A 23972-nucleotide genomic window follows, 5' to 3' on the forward strand; every position below is an offset into this window, starting at 1 on the left:
CCCTGGAGTTTTGGTGTTAGGTGGAGCCCCCCTTGGCTGTGGTTCCCAGCCTCATGGAATTTACAGGGTAGGATGAGAACAGCAGCCCACCCCCACCCCCTGCACCAAAGGTTCTGGCCAGGAGGCAATGGGCGTGAAGAGCACAGGTGCGCTGAGCACCCCTCCAGGAGGACCACAGTGTTGCCCCTGGCAGAGCCCACCTCTAGGTCGGCCACACTGGGGTATAGCCTTCTACTGGGGCAGGGGGCTCTGTCTGTATATTTGTAAGGGCATATGAGGCAGTGTTTAAAAGCATGAATTACAAAACCAGAGACCCGAGTTCAAGTTCTGTCTCTGCCTCTTATCACCTCTGTGACTTGAGTGATTCAAGCCTTAGTTTCCTCATCCATAAAATGAGGCTAATAGTGGGATCTAATAATCAGGTCATTGTGAGGATTGAATAAGACAATGAATGTAAAGCAATAAGATGTAGTAGCTAGCACACAATGCTCTGCTGAGTCATACTTGAGCCTGAGACAGAAGGAAAAAATCAATACTACTGAACTTGTCTTTATTTAAAATCTTGATAGTTTGCTCATTGTGAAGTTTTTGCATTTTTCAATTTTTAAAAAATATTGCATTAAAGTATTACTTATCTTGATTGTTGAGGGATTTTTGCCATCCCTTAAATCTTGCACATACCTACAAATTTAACAAATGTTGCTTGTTACCATTTTACCATCATCATACAATGACTGCACAGCATAACTTAGCACTTAATTATCTAATGTATTAGTCATTATGTCCTGTTTTTCCAGCTAATTTGTACCTTTATTAAGGACAGAAATTATGATATATGTCTCTTATACCTAACAGTGCTGAGTACATAAGAGATTCATGTAAGTACATGTCCAGTGATTGCTTATAGCTTACGGTAGACAATTCACCACTCTGCTGTTCTCCGATTGTATCACGTGTTTGAAGGTTTTGTTCTATGATCCTTGTGGGCAGGGATGACATCTGGTATTATCCTGTGCCATGTCTGGCACAAAGATGGAGGGACAAAATCGAAGAACAGGCCAAGGGACCTTTGGGTTTATCTAATCCTGCTCACTTTACCAATAAATTATTTGATGCCCAAAGAAGTTGAACGATGTGGCCAAACCAATCATGATGGCATTGGGATGAGAATTCCATTCTCCTGGGCTTTTTCCACTCCAGAACTTGGTTAATTTTCTTTTATCTCTCTATGCCTTTCAGCATCAAGCACAGAGCTCTGAATGTAGAAAAAAACTCAATAAATGATGTAGATTATTGATTTCTGGAACTTGAGTAACCTTTGCTTAAAGGGGGGGAGGTATGGAGTCATTGACTGAGAAAGTGTAAGTGTATTTACCAACTATCTATATCTCTTGGCTCAGTGCAGCAAGGTGGCTAAGAGAATACTGGATTCAGAGTTAGACGGCTCTAAGTTGAGTTCTGGCTTCACTACTTCCTAGCTATGTGACTTTGGATGAAATTAAGTTTCTTAACTAATTTTCTTCATCCAAAATGTAAACATAATAATGCTACTCACCTCATAGAGTTGTGGAAAATTATACAAACCATGTAAAGGATATGGCAGGTTGCCTGACATAGTAAATGCTCAACTATTAGCAATGATCACTGTTCTAAAAATAAGCCCTAAGAGTTAGGTGGGCTATGGGCAGATGGATAAAGTTATACGTACAGTTATTTAATATATCCACATTTTTATATTATGGAGGATTAAAGATTAGGAATAGGGGGCTAAATTATCAGTTGAGCACTTATGATTATGCTATATCTATCCCACAAATCCTCACAAATAACTCTAATACCCACTGTATTCTGTGGGATCTTGGCTCCATATAATCATGACAGGGACCCCACCCCTCTCCCCCACCTTCACTAGCTGCCTACCTCCTGAAATTTTGCAGATTTCCAAAAGCACCAGGACCCCAGACCAGTAGACTATAAAAAGGGACCTGTCATAGACCCAAGAGCGCCTCCTTATAATGCCAGTTTTAGTTCCATTTCAGAAGAAAACAACTATATTAGCAAGGATGCCCAATCGATAAGCAGAAGCCCAAATATAGTAAGACACTCCACGACTTGAAATGCTGCCAGTGCGCACCCAGTGCTATGAACAGTGGATAGAATAAGCCGGGGAAACCAATGGTAAGGTTCAGTTCACACAATATCTCACCTACATTTAGTGTCTTTTCCCCTCAGCACAGAGCAAGACTCTGAGCCCAAACCTATATAAATTCACAAGATGTGAGGTAGAAGTCTGTGTGCAAAGCAACTGTGTTTTAGTACTTAGAATTTGAGGGAAGAAAGAGACTTGTGTATCCCCTATTTCCAAACAAAAACCACAATATTTTGCATCTTGGAAGCATCTTTATTTCAAAATCCTTATACTGCTTCAACTTGTCTGGCATTAACATCCCAAGGAAGCCACTAAGGGTCCATCAAAGCTACAAAACTTTAAAGAACACCTAATATTCATGCTACTTCAGTAGGAAAAATGAGGAAAAATACAAAGAAACCATTTCTATCCTGGGTCAAACCCTCCATGGGCACCCTGAAAGTTCTCTTAATATTCAAGGTTTCCCTACAGCAGTGTGGTATCCTAAATTGGATTCTAAAACAAACAAAAAAGGACATTAGTGGGTAAACTGGTAGTCAAATCCAAAGACTCCATGGAACAATTAATTGTATGCTATCAATGCTAATTTCTTAGTTTTGACAAATGCACCACAATTATATCAGATGTTAATGTTAGGGGAAACTGAGTCAAAGGGACTTATCTATGCAATGCTTCTGTAAATCTAAAATTATTCCAGAGTTTACTCAAATCTTTATTTTTAAAATAGAAAAATAAGTGGTGATAATAATAATAATAATAATAGTAAGTCAAGAGTTCTTTGCTAAAGAGTATTTGTTTGATGGGTGGGAAGGGTAGTGATTATTCTTCTCTTTCTCTGGTGAAAAGTATATTAAAAAGACAAAACCTCCAGCCTTTTACTATAGATCAAAAGATGGTGGCCAATTTCCTTTCCCCTCGAGGTAACACGTTAGGAAGGTAAAGAGAGCTGGTGGCTCTAGGATTTGGCTCTCCAGTCTGTAAAATGGAGAAAATGTTCTCTCTCTCAAGTGACCCTTGGGAATAAAGGACACAATGGATGCAGAGCACTTGATAGCTGTCAGGAGCTGGGTAAGGAGTATTTATTTCCTTTTGCTCCTTCTCAGGACATCCCCACAGGTAGTGCCTGTTGGCCTCTCAGGTAAACTCTTATGGGTGGTCCCTTCGGGTGGAAGGAGGGCTCCTCTGTCTTGGCCAGCAGGGCTCCCTACTTAGCTGGCCTCTCAGAACCTGCCATATAGCTGAGCACCCAGACAGAGAGCTGTAATCTCTCCCTCAGCTGCCCTTCTAGAGAGCAACTTTCACTCTCCTGGACTCCCATTGAGCCCTGTGGGAGTAGCTCTGTCCTTGCACCACTTTCCAAAGAACAGCCCACCCACCACTCTTTGGGGATAAAGAAACAGGACAGCCTATCCCTTACTTACTGATTAAATTTTTGGTAATGGTGAGAAGGCAAACAATGATCCATAAGCTGAAGCTTGGGGACCCAGGCCCTACTCCACAGAGTGGCACCACACTGCATCACATGGAGGCTCATTTCTACAGCAATCTTCATTCCCTTTGTCTTGACTCAACCTTAAGTATATCCATGTTGACTCACTGTCTCTTGCTTCCAGGAAACTCTTAAACCAACTAGACCTTGCATGTGTGACAGTGGAGAGCCCCTCCATTCTTTCTGGTATGGTCTGGTCTTGCAGATAGAAAAGATTTGGTGGAAGTCCCAAGCTTCTGTGTTCTACCTCCCTAGGTTGTGACTTTCTTAAATAATCTCTCTTCCAAATACTCTGCCTTATTATCCTAGCAACCATTCAAATGTCCCAGAGATTTAAAATGTTTCAGTATGTATTCTCTGGAGAATAGCCTCATCTACCTAGAAATAGCCACCTGTTCTTGCAAGCCTAGGACTTCCTTCAGGAGTATATCCAGTGATCAAGGTATCCATTGGGTATATGGGTATTATCAAGGACATTTCTCATGCTTTTTAGCCATTTAGCAACTGAACCCCTTTTATGTTTGGGGAGTCCCTCTCCCTGTGAGGCAGAGCTGGTCCATGGAGGTGAGCAATGATAGATATTTGCTAACTAACTTCCCCATGGGTGAAGGAATGACCGTGAACAAGACTCCTCCAATAATATCCATCTAGTGCAGACTTTAAATTGGAAACTAATCATACAGAAGCTCAGGAGTTGCACAGAATCCATCCTGGCCATGCAGACAGCTCTATCCAGTTTACTGACATATCAGTGACACCAGATCCCAGGGGCGGTTTCCAGCTTTTTACTCTTGGTGTGGCACAGGGACAAGCCAAGGTATCTGTGCTCTGCAGGAGCAGCACGATGTCATCACCAGACCAGTTCTCCAGCACAATTTGGGTACTTCCCCTGACCGCATAGGCCCTGAGTCTGGCCCTTTGACCTTCCTGGAAATTCTACGAGCCAGTTCCCAATTCACAGGTCAGCAAACTGTGTAGTCACACAGGACCCCAGGCTTAGCATGGTCTCATTCTTGGTTTAATGCTCAGCTGTACATCTTCCAGTTCTTAAAATTTTGACCAAAAGGCTTCATATTTTCATTTGGCACAGGGCCCTGCAAGTTATGTAGCCAATCATGCTGTGAGCTAGCTAACATCCTTTAGGTCAGGGAGTTCTTAAACTTTCATGTGCCACGCCTCCCTTTGGTAGCCTGGTAAAGCCTATGAAGTATATGGAGAATGTTTTGGTTTTTTAAAGATTTCATTTATTTATTTGAGAGAGAGAGAGAGAGCACACACACAGGGGGAGGGGTAGAGGGAGAAGGAGAAACAGACTCCTCGCTGAGCACAGAGCCAGAGCCTCCTGGACCCTTGTGGCTAGATGACTCTGAAATCAGGACCTGAGCTGACCCAGAAGTTTAACCAGCTGAGCCATACAGGTGCCCTGAGAATGTTTGTAAATGCACAAAATATAATAGCCAACAATTCTGACTTACAGTTAGAAATTTTTTAAAAACAAATATATGATAGCATAATATCTGTGCTTTTTTTTTATTAGTACATTAAATAAATCTAGTGGTAAGTCTTCTAAATCACTCTTACCCAGAAGTAGCAATGAGTATAAACCATATTTTGAAATGTCTGCAACAACTGAAATTGACTTAAAAATATCTATGATTTCTAACAGTAATAAATTCACAGAGCAGAGACCTGCTTTGTTATCTACATTCAAAACTTATGGAAATGCTAAACCCAGTTTAAGAATACCCAAAAGAAGGGCACCTGGGTGGCTCAGGTCATGATCCTGGGATCCTTGGATGGAGTCAGGCATCAGGCTCCCCGCAGACAGCCTGCTTCTCCCTCTGCCTATGTCTCTGCCTGTCTCTGTGTATCTCTCATGAATAAATAAAAACAAAATAAAAAAAAAAAGACTAACCAAAAGAAATAATTCATCCAAGTCACAGAGCCTGCAAATTTTAATTATAATCTAATTTAATTTTAATTTAATTATAAAACTAAATTAAAATTTAATTAAAAAATTCTTTTGCTCACTGGGTGTTATTCTGTATGTTGGTAAATTGAACACCAATAAAAAATAAATTTATTAAAAAAAATTCTTTTGCTGTTTTAATCAGTCAAAGTCATTCTTGTGTTGCTTACAACAGAGAAGCCTGTAAGATATAAATGCCAGTGAGACTGAGGCTCTAGGACCAGCCCCGAGTATGCCAGGGTTCTCCACAAAAAACAAACAAAAAACAAGCAAATAGTCACAGCGGCTCCAGATGAGTCAGAGGCATCCAACACAGCCTTGCTCTCAGCCATTAGGATCTTCGAAGAGAAAATGTCTCCCTGGGACACTGTCTAGAAACCAGGTGATAAGCTCCACATATGTGGTATAAACCACATGATCGGGCAGCCTGGGTGGCTCAGCAGTTAAGCGCCACCTTCATCCCAGGGCGTGATCCTGGAGATCCGGGATCGAGTCCCGCATCGGGCTCCCTGCATGGAGCCTGCTTCTCCCTCTGCCTGTGTCTCTGCCTCTCTCTCTCTCTCTCTACATCTGTCTCTCTCTGTCTGTGTGTGTGTGTGTCATAAATAAATAAATAAAAACTTTTTTAAAAAACCCCACATGATCTAAGTGGTTGAGCAAATGAAGATGTCTTCTAGCTGGAAGATAACTATTAATAACAGTTTTACATTATAAGAAGGGAGATAAGATGCATAGCAGGACAGTTGTCGCTCCAAAACCTCCAGCAAGCTAACAGAATGTGCCAGTACCTTTCATCAATATCCCAGATCTTCACTAAGAGTCTCTGTTCTAGACTAGATCACCTCTCAGGAGTTTGTTTTGTTCAGATCTCAAAAGAAATATGATCCAAACATACCTCCTCATGTACTGTTTCCTTGTCCCCTTTCTAATACTCCTTTTGGCCATTCAAAAGCCCTTTGAGGCAACAGGAATATCTACCCTTGGGACACACGTGGGAAGCCTGGGTTCATTTAGCAAAAGTAGAAAACAGCTCATCTGCAGATGTCTTGAACTTTTCAAAGTTGTTTTATATCCATTACTGCACTTCAGTTGTAGGCAAACACAGTTACACTCATTTTATAGATGGGAAAACCAAGCGGACAGGTAGTGACTTGCCCAAGGTCACCCAGGCTTCTTGCCTCTTAGCCCAGGGTCCTTTCCTCTGCCCACACCTCTCCTATGAGCAGATCATAAGTAAAGGGGAGGCTGCTCTGAGAGGGAAGTACATTCATGCAGATCATCTAAAAATCGAGAAACCCATTCTGTAGAGCAGGTGTCAGCTAAGGCAGGAAAGGCTCAAAAAAGAAAACAGATCACCAGATCCTCTGGCCCCTGAATAAGTTTTGCGATGTGAGCCCCTAGCACAGGACAGAATTCATTTGGCTGGTGACCAGCACACAGAGTCCTTCCCATTCCTGCCTGGGAGTTATGCTCATAACAACAGCAACAGCAGGAAAAGGGCTTCTTGAACATAAAAATAAACAAACTTGCTATTTTTAGCAGGGCTGCAGCTGTGAGAGCTTCATTATTTGCATTTTAGCTGCAGCATTCTGAGAGAGGAGAGGCAAGGGGAGAAGGGTAGGGGATGAGGACAACTGGGATCAGTCACGCTGGGAGCCAACTTTTCTGCTGCTGAGCCCAATCACATACAGGCCACAGAAACCAATGTCCAGCCTGGAAGTCTCTGGAGGCTGCAGATCTGGAAAAACTAGAGAGGGTCAACCAGGAAGCCAGCCCTTGATTGGGCTCTTTTCTGGCCATATATAGAAATAAATAATCTTTTACCCACATGGTTTTTAGAGCCACAGAAAACTGTTGCCTAGTGACTCCATCAGAGGAGTAGAAGCTCACTCGGAAGTAGAGACCTTTTACATCTCAACTCAGGCTCTTGGAACTTGAGTGAATCTCACAGGAATTCAGCTCCAGCATGTTCCAGGCTTAAACACTGTGTCCAGAATTCTTGATGAGCCTGTTGTAGTGTTTTCTCTGGCCCAGGCCTCACTGACAGCTGGCAGCATCAGGAACCTGACAAGGGACAAGCCAAATGCTGGAGGTTGGGAAAGGGAGAAGCTATGGTTCTTCTGTTCTGTTTCCCTGGAGCAGGACTGAGTGTTGTAAGAAGGCAGTACTCTCAGGCCACCACAGAGGAGAGCTATAAAGGTCCTTTTCTGACGATGAATGTCATAGCAGCTTTAGGAAAAGTGTACACCTGATCTGACTTCAGAAGAAAGTCTCCTTTGCGCATGGAATCCCTTTAGCCATGTCATACCTTGACCCCATGTCACCTTTAATCATGTTCTTTCACCCTCTTGTGTCCGTTTTCGTGCATGGTCCCAGCTATATTTTCTGCCCTTGGTGAGGAGATAGAATTGCAGACCCCAACGCAGTCCTGAGGAAGGAAAGCACCCAATGCTTCTTCAGGTTCTTATGAGGAGTAAGTTCACAAGGAAGGGCGCCATGCTCTTCCATGCTCAAGGAATGCCTCCACAGCTTCTCTGATATGGCCTTACAGCCAGGAGGGTTTATTCACTGGCTAATGTCTTCTTGAGAAGACTATAGAGTCCTGCTCCTACTGAGCTTGCAGCCCAGGATGGGGGACAAATAAACAGGTAATTTCATTACTGTGGGCAGGCTCTGTGGTGGGTCAGCACAGAGTCCCTTGGGAATACAAAGGCCTGTCTTCTTCCTCCACCTTAGAGAGTCAGGATGTTTTCAGAGAAGACAATGGATGAGCTGGGACTCAGGCAGGTAGAGATTGGGTAGGGGTAAGAATGTATCTTCAAAGGTTCCTCATCTAAGGGAAGCATTCACATAATATGGCAAGAGATAGAGCAAGGCTAAAATATATAAGAACTAACTCCAGCACCGCAAAGATCATTGATTTCTACTTCCAGTAATATTTATCTTGCTACTCAATAACAGTACTGAGGAAATCAATTGTTGTCCCATCGTAAGAAAGAGTATCATTATCTTTTTGAGCATGGATTTCCACAGCTAACAATGTAAGCCCTAGACTTGGGTTGAAAGAGATCATATGGACTAAATCTCCAGGACTCCAGGACTCTCCAGGACTAAACCTCTGCTTGAATTGCTCCAGTGATAAAGGGCTCTGCACTGATCAAGGCAACTAGTTATTTAATTAGTTAGGTAGTCAGTCTAAAGACTAGAACAGCCCATATCAAAATGTAACATTGATTATCACAGGTCACCAGGTTTATAGATGATATTTTGTTTTTCTCCTTCATACTTCTGAGTCTCTCTAGTTTTCTGCATTAGAGTGAGTGATTGAGAAAGGATCATCAAATAATTAATGTTATTTACAGAAAAGTCCTACCATTTATTCCTCTTCTACACCTTTGTTTATGTCAGGTTCAACCTAGAAACCTCTTGCTCTCTTTCCCCATCTTCAGATTCTTCTGCATCTCTCAAATTCTGGCCCTCCCAGCTCTACCAGGAACGTTTCCATAAATGCTCTAGCCCTTACTTCCCTTAAATCCAAGTGTTAAAACTTAGCACTTCGTTATAAGCAGTTTTGATATCTGCTAATCATTTCATGGGTCAGTTTCATAGTCGATTATAAATTCCTTAAAGGCCATATCATAGTGCCTATGTAGCATAATGCAGAGGTTACTGCAATTTCTCCATAAACAATCGCCTATGGCTGGCTGGCTGGCTGAAATTCCATTAAGTTGCATTTATTAGCTCAGTTGGGTAGAGCACAACTAATAAGTATTATATGTCATCGCTTCCTGCACTTCTCAAACTAGGCTTGCAGTGGGGGGGCACATCCCTAGAGGTATAGGAAAAGTGTGTCAAGCATATATGAGGCCACAAGATATTAACTAATGTCTTCCTAAAGCAACAATGTCCTACCCTTTAGGGATACTTTGGTCTAAAAGTTTGAAAAGCACTTTGTAACCTTTTCCAAGGCAGATATTTTGATTCTACTTGAGTTTATCAGTTTAGGCTTTGCTTCTAGATACTTTCAGATGACCAGTAAGTCTACATTCCACCAAGAAATGTTTCTGGAATGTATCATTCATCCTGCATACAACAACATAGACACCACTGGCCCAGAGCCAGAATACCTTGGTTCTTGTCCAATTATGCAACTATAGTGGGCAATGCATAGGAGCTGAATAAAATGTGTGGGTTTTTTTTTAAGATTTTATTTATTTATTTATGAGAGACACAGGAGAGAGAGAGGCAGAGACACGGGGAGAGAGAGAAGCAGGTTCCATGCAGGGAGCCTGATGTGGGACTCGATCCTCGGTCCCCAGGATCAGGCCCTGGGCCGAAGGTGGCGCTAAACTGCTGAGCCACCCGGACTGCCCATAAAATGTGTTTCTATTTGTTGGAATCTCTGCTTACCATTTACCTAATCTTTGGACATTTAAAAAAAAAAAAGTCTAAATCCCAGTATCCTCATCTATTAGGCTTGTATTACAGTATCTCATAGTGTTGTGAGAAATTTAAAGGCAATGTGCATGCACTGCTTCGCACACAGAAAACAGTTAAGTCGATGGTAGCTAAAATAGGGAGAGAAGGTGAGTATATTTCTGCAACTTAGTAAATGAAGGCTATCCCATTATTTTGTGTTTTTGCCAACCCTTCCTTTTACCTATTATGAAAGAGCCAGCCTAGGGAGAGGAAGTTTAGCAACATTGAGGTTCTGAGTCACTGAAGGAGTTAAGGAAGCAAACTTCAAAGGCACAAGGAATAAACAATCTCAGCCTTCACAAAAACTTCTGCCAGGATGAATGTGCTGGGCAGGGCAGGCTGGGGTTTCCCAGACGTCTCACTGACAAAGTGGCAAGAAATGTTTTATCTCGTCCATGCAAACGCTATATGAAACCTGCACAATGGGCCCACTCAATAAATCGATACATAAACCTGTCCCCAAGAGAAGAGCAGAAGACAAGGGGAACTACAAAGACAGGCAAAATGAGAACTCTATGAGGCTCTCCTCTGGCCCTGAGACCCCTGCCAGAAAAATGGAATCCAGAGGCCTGTTGCTTACATTCAAACAAAGCCAATGCTGAATCCCAGCAAAGAGTGCTGAACGGTAGTGCAGGCCAGTTCACAACAGCCAGTCACTGTGAAAATAGCTTCCAAGACACAACTTGGGGGGGGGGGGGGCGGCGGCGGGGGCTGTGCACCAGAACAGAAAATGGAAACGGATCCCCTTCATCCCCCAGAGGTATAAACAAAGGGCTTTCCAAGCCAGTGCTTGCCCCCCACCTCATCAGCCCCACTAATGGAAGGAGTAGGGCAAGGTGCTCTAGCTCTAGAATCTGCAGGAATGCTAAAGAAAGCACAAGGCACATGCAGCCCTGGGACATGTATGCATGGGGAGACATGTGGACTATCAAAGGAGACATCCAATAATTTCCTAAGCTTGCCCCCATGCCAAGATTTGGAGCTACAGCCATAAAAGTAACGTTTTTCCTGGCATCCCAGATGCAGCAATTGAAGGCGTTTTGGATGTTGCATTAAAAAGAGTTCTCAAGAAGAGTATATTGTCACTGCTCTTTTTAGAGGAGCTTTCATAATTAGAGTAATTTATGTCAGATTTCAACAGTGTAGAAGGGAAGGTCTGAACAGAAATCTAATCACAAGAGGTAAATATAATAACTGGTATGAAAACGGGCTCTCCAAATCTGTTTAGAAGTCCAAAGCCAAAATGAAAAAGCAATGCCTTTGAAAAGGGCTGTAAGGGAAGCTGGTGGGGAGCAGAGGAAATGCTTTCTTAGAATTGCTATAATTAAGCTGGAGAACTTGCTGGTTTTTAGATAACCTGCTAAAACTGAATGTGCACGAGACTAAAAATAAAAGACAGTATCTGCAGAAAATACTTGGCTAAGGTGAAAAGCACAAGGCTTTGCCGCCTTCATGAGGCAAAGGCCCCGGAGACTAGAGAAGTGGACAGGAAGCATTGGCACTGCCAACTGGCTCAAATCCAAGCTCTATGGGGCCAAGACTGCTGTCCACAAAGACCCCATATACACAGTGTAAGGCCTTGCCGGGTGCCCTGAACTCCCAGCCACGTGGAGTAGATCTTAGCTTCCTGAGGCTCTCCTTTATGGCTCTGCCATGCACTCGGATGTCCAAACACTTCTGGAATCCATTTATGTTGCCATCTTGTGCCCCCTTTGGGAGATAATCCATTCCGCAGATTCATTACGTGCTGTGTGGTATAGTATTTCCGCTGACTTGTCTTGAACTTGCCTCTCCCACTGTTCCAAGATGCTGCTATATTTCAGGATCTGGTGAACAAGTCTGTGCTCATCTTATCCACAGCATTTAGAGGCGGATCATTCCCTCCTAACAGCCTGTGCCTTGCCAAAAGCCCTTCTGACTTTCGATGCTCTATTCCTCAGAGCATCCAGGCTGTGGTTCAGTGACTCTCTGGAGCCCTATTTATGCCTCTAGATCCTCACCCAAGTGCCACAGGTAAGAATACATGACAGCTTTAGGTGACAGTAAGGTAAGATTCTCAAGTTAATATTTTGCATACCTGAAGAATATGCCCATTTGGCCGCAGCACTTTCCTGGGCGCAAATACATTATCTTCCACGTGGCTTCTAGACTCAGGACATTTGCAAACTGATGGGAAATTGTCCTCAGGTAGCCCCAGGTGGTTCAATGCTGGCCAGTAGTGAAGGGCAACCTGGCTCAAACAGGGCATTGCCAAGAAAGAAAAGCAAGTCTAGTAAATCCCCACCTTCATAAAGGGCTCTGCTTATGGACTAAATACCCCATTGATTTTCATGACACTGAGAGGGGAGCCTTTTGTCCCCAACATACTGATGTGAAACCAGGTGCTAAAATTAGTAGGGGATGATCACTCAAATTTCCAGTCTCAGTTCACATATCTGCTTATTTTGGCTTCTTTTTTTTTTTTTTAATTAGATGTTAATGCTCTGTTTATCTCCATTTAGAGCCCATGAACCCCTTGACCACCTTCAAATACCTTTACTGAGAACATGAGAAATAATGAGGATTAAGCAAAATGTAATAGTACTGTGGTTGCCCGGAGCCACTTATGAGGTCATCAAAGTTAGGATTTAACTGCAATGAGAATAAAATAGTAGGTGGGTGTTCTAACCTGCTTTTTAGTAAGGGATGCATCATCCAGCCAAGATGAGAACATCTGGCCAGATGCCCACTCATTTTCTTGTGCTGTAATTGCATCTTCCTAGTAGTGTTAACCCCTCAACAGACCTTGCAACCTTGGCTACCAAGGATGAACCAATCCACCATCTTGCTCACCCATGAGTCACTGATTTCTGTGCCACAAAAGCCGTTGGTTTTCTTTCTTTCTTTCTTTCTTTCTTTCTTTCTTTCTTTCTTTCTTTCTTTCTTTCTTTCTTCTTTTCTTTCTTTCTTTTTTTTTTTTTAAGCTATTGGTTTTCCTTGCTTAACTGAGACATCACAGTGATACCACCTCATGGACAGGACTCTGATTTTCTTTCTACCATGTAAAACCATGTCCATGAAGCCCTCAGCTCAAGTCAGTGGTCTCCATTCCTCTGGTTTGGTTTCTTCCTGTTTCCTCTTAAAGGCAACCCTAAATAAATGTCTCTTAGGCCATAGCCATTCCACAGTGTTGCTCTAGATTTCGAGAAAAGTATTTTCTGCAGGCTCCCCTCACTAGGACTCATGGCAGACCTGAACATTACCCTTGTTCAAGCATGGAATTCCTTTCCAGAAGGTGATTTCCTCCTCCACTTAATGGTATAGTAGTAAAAGGAGGAACCGGGGATTCGGAAACACTGGAACTCAAATCTGGATTATTAGTTCTATGACTCTGAGGAAGTTGTTCACTTCTCTGAACCAGTTTCCTCATAAAACGGGGAGAATACTACATCTCATAAATGTGTTGTGATTCAATGATCTGTATAAAGCACATGGTGTGGTATCTTGGGTCCTTCCTTAAGATAGAAGGAAATATCCATTCCCAATCCTTTGGCTGGCATTCAAGGCCTCGCTGCCAGCCACCCTGCCATCCCTGCCTGGCTTCCTCAATGCCCTCTGAGTCTATTCTGGCTGACAGTTGCAGGCTCAAAGTATGATTACAGATGGAGCTTTCGACCAGCGTGGTAAATGTATCCACTGAGGGAAGCCCTTCAGTTTGGACACGTCCAAGCAACCTTGCAAGCCCAATCTTCCCATTTCTGCTGGGACTACTCGTTAGCCTACTTGCTTCTAGAACCTGCTTTCTCCCTTGTTGTTCAGATCCAAACTGAGTTTATCCCACCTGGACTTCTAGGAAAAGAGTCTCATCCAATCTCCCTCCATTGGAAGAAAAAAAAATTTTTTTTCTTTCCTTACATTCTTGGCATTTCTGACTGAAGAGCTGGGTTTTTCTCTTTGGCCTTTCAACTCCGGGCCATTTGGTTTCTCCGGCACTAACAGAAAGGGATCTCTTGTTTCTCAGTGGAAATAGTTGACTGCAACAGTCATTTTAATCCCCACACGCAGAGGAGGGTGAGCCCCGGCTCGGCACCTGACACCTGGCACCTGGTCCCTGGGCACCTGGCTATTGAGGTCAAAAAGGCAGCATCCCAGGCCGGAAAGGATTGCCCAGATGACTCTGAGGAGGCCCCTCCAGGGCTAAGTCCTGGCATCACACTCCCCTCCCCTCCTCTGCCCCCAGTCACCTTGGAGACACTGAACAAGCTCCCTGCCGTGGGTCATCAGAAGCTTCCTGTCTGGAGTCCTGCACCCAACACTGGCACAGGGCCCTTTCATTTTTCTAGAGTTCCAGGTGCCCGAAACCGGACCCACAGAAATCAGAATAAAAAGTGAGTGGAGGGCAAGTGGGGATGACAGAGAAGAACCTCGGAGAACTTTCTGCAGGCAGTTTCCCCCTCCACCTCTGCTCTGACAGCTCCCCGCGGTGGAGGGGTTTTCCTTCAAGCCTCAGGGAACCGCACAAAGGCTGCGTGCACCCCCCTAGGCACCCAGCGGGGAGCCAGGGCGGCTGGCTGTTTTGTTGTCCAGATAAGGCTCGGGAGCCTTCCCCCGTGTGCCCCAGGCCTCGCTCCCGGCTGCCTCCCACCCGCCTTCCAAGAAGCTGCTCTCTTAGGCAACCCTGGGCGGTCTTCACCTAAGTCAGCTTCCCTCCGAGTTGTGCCAGGTCCCCGGAACTTCGGGCGGCTGTGGAATTGCGGGTGGGGGGGGGGGGCAGCCCGGCGCGGTGGGGGGGGAGCGCCGGGTCCCGCGGGGGGCGTGTTCTGTCCCCGACGGGGCATCCGCGGGGGCGGGTCAGGCCGGGCGGCCGAGTCCAAGGGCGCCCGCGGTCTGCGCGCCCGGGAGGGGAGCTGGGGCCGAGCCGGGCGGCGGCGGAGAGGGCGAGTCTGATTCAGGAAGTTGTGTCTCTGACATCAGGGGCAGGACGGAGTTGGAGTGAAACCTCAAAAATGCGAGGCGTCGGCCGGCGGGAGGGCCGAGAGCGCAGAGGGTGCCCTCCTGCAGGCGAGCGGCAGGTACGCGGCGCCCGCTGAGCCCCCGCTGAGCCCCCGCCGAGCCCCCGCCGAGCCCCCGCCGAGCCCCCGCTGAGCCCCCGCTGAGCCCCCGCCGAGCCCCGGGTGAGCCCCCGCCGAGCCCTCCAGCCGGCACCTGGCTCCGCGCGCGGGGTGGGGGCGGGCCTCGGCGCGGAGACCTTGACCTCACCCCCGCCCCCGGGACCCGCCTCCGTCCGCCTGGCCTCGCGCGGGAGCCCCCTGCGCCACCGCGCCCGCAGGAAGCCTCCCGCTGGCCTGGAAAGGTGAGTCTCAAGGCGACGTGTGCGCGTGTGAGCAAGATCTTAAGGTGCGTGTTAATACATGTTAAGCTGTGTGCGTGTTCTCCTACACGCTTAAGCCGCGCGCGCGCCTGTGTGTGTGTGTGTGTGTGTGTGTGTGTGTGTAAGTTGCCCTCTAGTTCAGAAGGGAACTTCCAGCTCACTTCGTTCTTTAGAAGGATTGACCAGCCCCAGAGAGAAGTGAGATTTAAGGACCGTTTCTAAATAGCCTCTTGGCCCTTCCCAACTTTGGTTCTGGTGGGTTTCCCTGCTTTGCAAGGATTCTCAGCAGGCTGACATCTGCTTCTGGGCTGAGCCCACATGCGTTGGGGGTGGGGGAGCTGGGGTGGGGTGCTCTCGGAGCCCAGTCGACAAAGCTGCCGGTAGGAGCTTTGGGACAGTGGGACGTTCTGCTGGAAGAGTCAAGGCCTGAGACCCGCTGTGAAAAAAGGCATCTCAGTCCTAGATGTTTCTTAATTACTCTAAGTGAAGCCAAATTTTCAACGGGGCTAAGAAGCCAGCCAAAACGAAAATATGGCCGGGAGCCAGAGGTGGAATGGGAACCTGTCTGCTAGTCTCTGAGCCTCCGAGGGATTCGCTGTGACACAGATTGCTTCCTAATTTCTTTGAGCCTCTAAATGGCCCCACCCCCAGCCCCCCAGCTCAACCATGAAGGTTGAGGACACAAAAAGACCTGTGGCCCTAGTATTTTTAAGAGCTTCCCAGAATACATTGTGTAATAATCGAGTTAAACCATATACGTTAGCTAGTAGGAACACTTGTCCCGCCTAACCGAAAGGGAAACCAACCCAGAGGAGCACTGCCCTAATTTCACAGAGAATGCTGGCAGCCAGCATGCTCGATACCTTGCAGGACTGCTCCACGGATTCTGTTGAATGAGGAAAGGGAAGGATAGTACACTTGAGAAGTGCCTTCCTTCAAAGCTGTTGCATTTCATTCACTCAGCTAAAGCTTGTAAGAATCTGAAGCTAACTTTAAGGAACTCTCTCATTTTGAAGTCCGGATGAATAATGGGAGAGCCTTGAGTTATAAGGAACAGGTCTGAAAAGTGCCATTGATGTGTCGTCCATCAAGTTCTACCCAAAGAATTTAGTAAGGGTCTTCCATCAACCTCCTCCTCTGATGTCCCTTTGCTTTGTCCAGTGCTGGGCTAGCAAGGCAGCTGTGCAGGGAAATCTGATTGAGTCCTTCATTTCCTCTGAAATTCTGGCTCCCCATTCCCACCCGAGATACAATCTAGGAAAGAAATGCAGGACAAAACAAATGTTTCTCCAATCTCCATACTTTGTCAATATTTAGTCTGTAGAATAAAGAGAGAATGACTGCTGCCCTTTTCTCTGAATACTAAACTCAAGTGAATAATAAACACTCAACCCGCTAAGTTACTGACTTCATCAATTTATACAGTAGTTACTGTACCTACTGTGTGCCAGGCAGCATGCCAGGTCCTTGGAATCCAAAGATAATGAGATAGTTTCTGCTTTTGTGTACCCACAATCTGGTGAACAACACAAGATGCAGAAACAAACTATAGTTCAGAATAATACACATTATAGTTGGGGCACCTGGGTACTTCAGTCGGTTTAGGGGCAGGCTCCTGATTTCGGCTCAGGTCATGATCTCAGGGTCCTGGGATAGAATCCCACTCTGGGCTCCATGCTCAGTGGAGAGTCTGCTCTAGGACCCTCTCTGCCTGCCTCCCTTTAAAATAAAGAAATAAATCTTTTTAAAAAATAATACACATTATAGTTGCAGTAGCTATGGGACACTGAAATGATCCAAAGGAGAAAGTGATAAACAACTCTCCCAGGAATTATTTGGAAGTCAACACTGCAGAAGTGATGGATGAGCAAGGTGTTGGAAATGATTAGGAAACGATCAGGGAAAGGGTATTTCAGGCAGAGGAAAGAGTATATGCAAAATCAAGGACACAGCGGGAGAACTGCAAGTAATGGGGGGGAGCAGTCCTAGACTAAGGAGGTCATCCTTGGTGTTTAAGCAGAGAAAGAGTGTAGTCAGATTTGTGTTTGGAGAGAGAACTAATGGCCAATTGGAAGCTGGCTTGGAGAGGTGGAAAGCAGAGATAAGAAGGGCCTCAACCAAGATCATGACAGTGGGAATAAAGGAAAGGGAATGGATGTTAGTGGTGTTTAGGAAGTAGAGACAAAGGATATCTCCTGACCAAGTGAATGCAGTAAGGGAGGAGTGAGCGAGTGGAACAGCGGATGATTATAAGGTGTGGAGCTGGGGATGGGGGCATACACTGCGATGTCCAGAATGGAAATCATATGAACTAAAGGAGCAGTGGGCTTTGAAGTGAATTGTGGGTAAAGACATCAATTAACACTTTACACATATTTAGATTAGATGTGCCAGGAGATGCCCAGGTGGACAGACATGGTAGGTAGTGTGTGTTCAGGTCTGGAGTTCAAAGAGAGATGGAGGCAGCTCCAATTTAACTATCCCAAATGGTATACATGAAGGCAGCGTTGAAGGTGGCTAAGGGAACCTGTTAATAAGACTATTAGTGAGACTGTGATAACACCGAAGAATCTTGGATTCGGCCAATACTGATTGGCCTAGAGATATTATTTTCATACCATATGGGGACTCCCTGGTGACTCTCTCTAGACTTCCAAGGCCTTCCTAGGATGCCTTGAGGGTGATACTTAAAATATTGGACAGAATCCTGTGCTAATGGCACACAGGTAGTACAGATGCCTTTAACCAAACAAGTGAATCCCCAGGAATTATTTCACCATATGAGAAATGAATACTTTAGTTCAACTGTTAGATCTGACAAAACCTTTTGAGAACTCATACCCCAAGTCTAGTGGTTGTACCTGTTAAACAAGAAGGATGCGTTTCTCAGACTAATCCTAAACCCTTAGAAAAGAGTACCTTAGGTCTAGCTGCCATGGACAGATCAGGAAATTATGTGGCCCAGTGTGGAAAGGAAAGAACTTTGAACCTGGAACTAGACACACATGGGTTTAATTCTTGCCTTGATCACTTATTAGCTGCCCTTGGACAAGTCTTTGAATCTCTTAGCTTCATCTCCCTTACATGTCAAATGGAGATAATCATTACTCACCAGGGCAATAGTTAGAACCAAATTGAAAAAAAAATACATTTGATGTGCTATATAAATTGTAAGTTTCTATAAAAACATAAGCTGTTTTATTCTTACTATTAATCTTCCCTCTTGAAGCTACCAACTCAGACTGTGTACATGTAGGATCTGGGAAGTATCTTAGGTATGGATTTGTAGCTTTTTAACTGTATGAAATATTTTAAGGCAGCAATTATAAAAGTCTCCTTCCGTCATATCAATGGTATGCACCTATTCTGGCCACTTCCCCTTTTACTCTTTACCTACAGTAGTCAGAGCCCAAAGAAGTGAATGCTCTCCTAATATGTATGCAGGTCTTGCACAACACAAGGACTTCTGGGAGTTTGTGGCTGAAAGCAGCCAGTATTCCACTTGTCAGGCCATGGATCCACTCCAGTTGCCCGGAGTCCACTCAGAGAGGATGCTTTTTTACCTAGTCATCACCAAGGTGCTGGTTAAAACAGCACTGGCCCTGAATCTGAGCATCAGTTGATGGCTTGAGTATATCTGTAGTCTTCTTCTGTCCCAACCAAGGAAGCCTGACATAGTGTAACCCCTGTGGAGCTCAAATTTTATGCCGATACCCAAACTTTTGATTAAACAGACATCTGATAAGGGCTGGCTGTTGATGTGCGAAAGGAAATAACCACAGGCTCAAAGATTTCAAATGGAAAAACACTTAGAAATGAGCCAGCTCCACCCCTCACTTCACAGATGAGCAAACTAATGTTCAGGGAGGTAAAGTGTGTCCCTGGCTCAACAGCTGAGTAAGGGACGGACCAGAACCCAAGCTCTGTCTCTCTCCATTCAGGAATAGTGGACATTCTTTAGAGTTTCTATCACCCGGACCTTCTGTGCTGCTTATAGGAGGACACACACAGGCACTCAGATGCTGGCAAAGGTGCAAAATGAGTGCATCCCTGAGTGGCCTCCAGAGAAAACCAGGAGCACATATCCCAGAGAAGGAGAAGACAGGTGTCCTCTTCAAGGCAACCTCCATACCATACTCATCCCTTCTGTTTCCTCCTTCTGTCCTTAAACTTCCCAAAAGTTCCCAAATACCGGGACATCTGGGTGATTCATTCGGTTTAGCATCTGACTCTTGGTTTCAGCTCAGGTCATGATCTCAGGGTTGTGAGATTGAGCCCCAGGTCAAGTTCTGTGCTCAGTACAGAGTCTGCTTGAGATTCTCTCCCTTTCCCTCTCCCTCTCCCTCCCTCCTCCTCCGTCTCCCTTCCTCTTCTTCCCTCTTCCACTGGCTCTTCTCTGTCTCTCTCTGTCTCTGTCTCTCTGTCTCTCTCTCTCTCAAATAAACTCTTCAAAAAATAAAAATTCCTAAATAACTCCTCAAAATGGGAGATGACAGCACTGTATGCTGTAATTAACCAAAACCCTTTAGTGTTTTATGAAACTTGTCATGAAGGTGGTTTCAAGACCAGGGGACAAGTCAGCATTAAACATCAAATCCTGATTCACACTTTGCCATTCCATGAGAAAGGCTGCAGGTGAATAGGGGGCGCTCATGAGACTCATCACAGGCATTATCAGAGAGAGAAAACAGTGACAGGTAGACTTTTCCCCTCTCCATGCACCAAGAGGAAAATCAACAGCCAATTCTTTGAAGGGCAATCCCCAGGGCCACAGACTGGCTCAGGTTTCTGACTTCTCTGCCCACATTGGCCCGAGCCATCTGAGCAGAGCACCACCTGGGGACGTGAGCAGGCCTCCAAGGAGCTGGGTTCCAAAACGAACCTCACACAAACACCAGATTTCTTTCTCAGGGCAACTCCCAAGAGGCCATGGCTGTGTCCAAACCAAATCCCAGCCCCTGGCAAGAGACTTGCTCCCACGGTCGTAAGTGAGCGGCTCTATGAAGTTTACTGCTAAGAAATGAAAGAAAACCTAATCATTTGCTGTATTTTTTGGTCAAAATTGAAGATTGTGTTTGTAAGCCATTGCAGACTTGCCTTTGCTCTTTAACTGTCAACAATTTCTTCCCCTTAGGATGTTTTTCAGTTGGCTTTTATTCTCCTCAAATACACTCCAGCTTTCAAGCTGGATAGGCTTAAGGAAAGCCCATCAGCAACTTCTTTAGTTTTCCAAGGAAGTCATAAAATAAAATTGGCAGAAGAGAGGGAAAAAATTGTCCTGAGAAGGTACAGACATTTAGAGATGGGTGCAGAGGCTGAGGGTGAAGTTCAGTGAAAGAAGCAGTGGAAATTGTGAAGTTCCATTAGCTATAGTGTTATGGGCACAGAATGGCACCCAGTGGACCTACTGTGTCTTAACCCACATGACATGGGACCATGGCCCCATAAGCAGAGGGAGGGAATGCTTCAATGCAAGTCAGGAGCTTGCTTTTCTCTCCCCAACCCAAGTGAGATCCTGAGTCTCTGTCCTTCTGGTCATGGTTTCTAATCCCAGAATCTTCTGCAGCTCTATGGGTGGGACAGATTATGGGCTTTCAGAAGCCCCTCTGCTGTAAAAGCCCTGGCCCTAGCCCCAGGGCTCCATCAGGCCACCCGTGCACAGTGGCCTACAATCACCCAGGAACTAGCATAGGGCAAAGTGACCTTCCTGATGATTTGGGACTGGGAGAGAACAAATGTTTATCCAACCTTTGTTGGTTCCCTCAAATCTTTAGTGTGCGTGCTAGGCCCTCAATAGCCATTTATTGAAGAGCGGTGCTAAGAATTTGAGGCATGCAGTTTGATGGCCATGCTGCCCATTGCCACCCCACCACCACCACCACCACCCTCCAGGTTGCTTTCTGAGCACATCACAGTTGTTTGTTCAATGTCATGTGACTGAAAAGTAGCAACGCTGGAAGGGAATGTACCACTTTCACGGCCAGCCCTGCACACTTATCCCATCTGTCAAGCCCGTTTCTTGTAAATGACTGAGGTGTGCACTCTCCCCTTTTTCTCTGCCTTCCACTCCTGACCTGAAACTTTCCCTCCCACACCAGGCTCACAATCTGCTGAGAAGCAATTGCTAGCACAGCAGAGCAGTGGTCTAGATTAAAACCTCCAGGCTCATTACATGGGTGACCCACACGATGCCATAATGAAACTTCCTCTGGGAGAGGGGAGCACATTTGCACACCATACCATCCAGACATGACCTGCTCAGAGCTCTCCTGCTTTCCAAATTAGAAACTCAGTTCCTGCCCTGCAGGATATTGGGCACCACACCTTCTCCGGTTCAGAAAAAAGACAATGATGTGCCGAGTGCCTTCGGATACTTGGTGATGTCCAACTACCATGCTCTTGGCAGATTTGCACGAGGATATTATCGGCCCCTCTGAGGAAAAGCTGATTTTTTAAAAAGATTTTCTTTATTTATTCATGAGAGACACAGAGAGAGGCAGAGACATAGGCAGAGGGAGAAGCAGGCTCCCCTCGGGGAACCTGATATGGGACTCAATCCCATGACCCTGGGATCACAACCTGAGCCAAAGGCAGACACTCAACGACTGAGCCACCCAGATGCCCCGAAAAGCTGATTTTTTACTGTGTTTTCAATGGATGGATGGTACAGACTTTCACAGCAGGCTGTGGAAAGAATATCTCACTTCCAGACAGAGACACCGCATCTCCCCCCCCCCCCCCCCCCCCCCCCCGTCTGGGATAAGGGAAAGGGACACAGTCACAGAGCATGTGCCACATGGGGAAGGAGATCTGATGTTCCTGACTGTCATTTTCCAGGTATAAGTTTTCGGTGGTTTTAAAAATATTATTCCTTCAATAACAAACACTTAAAACCATTGAAATGTGTGGTCATTCAACATTTGGTGTTATAATGAATTAATAAATACATGGTAAAAGAATAATCAATTCCATTTTATACTTTTTAAATAATCACTAATAGGAACCATACCATTTTTCTCATTTACACTATTAGTTTTCAAGAAATTTTGCATTATCTCTTCCCACATTTTTTTGAAGGTGAAATTCAGATTACATAAACTTAATTTTTTTTTTTTTGAGAGAGAGAGAGAGAGAGAGAGAGCATGCAAAGGATGGATGGGCAGAGGGAGAGGGAGAGTCTTAAGCAGGCTCTACGCTGAGCACTGATCTCAAGACCCTGAGATCATTACCTGAGCTGAAATGAAGAGCCAGACACCTAATCTACTGAGCCACCTAGACACCCCAGATTTAGCCATGTTAAAGTGAATAATCCAGTGGCACTTAGTACACTTGTAATATTGTGCAACCATTACCTCTATTTAGTTTCAAAACATTTTCATCATTCTGAAATAAACCCTCATGCCCATTAAACAGTTACTCCCTATTTCTCCCTCTTCCCAGCCCCTCGCAACCACAAATCTGCACCCTGTCTCTATATGTTTATCCATTCTAGGTATCTTAGAAATGAAATCCTACAGTATGTGGCCTTTTGTATCCAGCTTCTTTCACTTAACATAATGTTTTCCAGGTTCATCCACATTGTAGTGTGTGTTGGTGCTTTTCATGGCTGAATAATATTCCATTGTGTGTATACATCATAGTTTGTTTATCTGTTCATCTGTTGAGAAACATTCGGGTTGTTTCTGTCTTTTGGCTACCGTGAATAAGCATGTACAAGGACTTGTTTGAATACCTGTTTTCAGTTATTTGGGGTACTACCTAGGAGCAAATTGCTGAATTATATGGTTATTTTATGTTCAACATTTTGAGGAACCTCAAACTGCTTTTCCTTTCTCCCACATTTTTATCAACATCCTTTCTTGATGCTAATATGCATATTAAGTAAGCATTCTTTCCCATCCCTAGTCTCTTATTTGTTGCCTTTGATCTTTTGCTTCAACGAGGAATATCAAATCCCGCTCCCCATTATCCTAGAGATGAAGTTATTTGGATGCTTGAGAAAGAAAATATTTGGATAAACTATAAACTCTTCCTGGTGTAACTGAGGAGGAAGCAACAGATAACAGCACCATTTCTGGAGCGTGGTCTGTATGGTGCCGGGCATTGCATCAAGCACTTCACCTACTTCTTCTCATTTAGTGGTCAGGCCAGCGTAACTGTTATGCCTGTTTTACAGATGAAAAAACTGAGGTCTCTCCCAAGAGCTAAGTTCTCTTCCCCTCGCTCCAGAGTATTATCCATTAGCCTCTCCTGCAAAGAAAGTCTGCAGCCACTGCCAATAATGAGTCAGGAGCTCACAGTCTATTTTGGCAGATGGATAAAGAGGCTGTTATAATATAGCAGAATAGATGCTATGAGAGGTGTCACAAAAGGGATCCCAGGACTAGAGGAAGACTACTTAGCTCAGTTTCAGGCAAAAGACTTCCCTGGGGAGATAAAATCAAACTATTATTTTATGTATAAACTTTTGTGACCCTTGGTAAGATTTGACTCGCCCCCACCACTCTGTGATTGGATCCCCAATGTGCAGTGCCTG

At 45.0% G+C, this 23972-nt stretch overlaps 1 protein-coding gene across 3 annotated transcripts in view; it reads left to right on the forward strand.

The window, feature by feature from the left end:
• The first annotated feature begins 14938 nt into the window (after positions 1-14938).
• KIAA0040 (uncharacterized protein KIAA0040 homolog) overlaps positions 14939-23972 on the forward strand; it is a 36862-nt gene continuing 27828 nt past the window's right edge. Inside the window, exon 1 of one of the 3 annotated variants that reach the window (XM_038542434.1) lies at positions 14939-15137. The gene's annotated coding sequence lies outside the window, so the exon portion shown is untranslated. Of the gene's footprint in view, positions 15138-15267; positions 15463-23972 lie in introns of those variants that run through there. The other 2 variants (XM_038542432.1, XM_038542433.1) reach the window with 2 other exon arrangements.

This window comes from Canis lupus, chromosome 7 (assembly GCF_011100685.1).
Source record: "Canis lupus familiaris isolate Mischka breed German Shepherd chromosome 7, alternate assembly UU_Cfam_GSD_1.0, whole genome shotgun sequence".
NCBI lineage: Eukaryota > Metazoa > Chordata > Mammalia > Carnivora > Canidae > Canis > Canis lupus.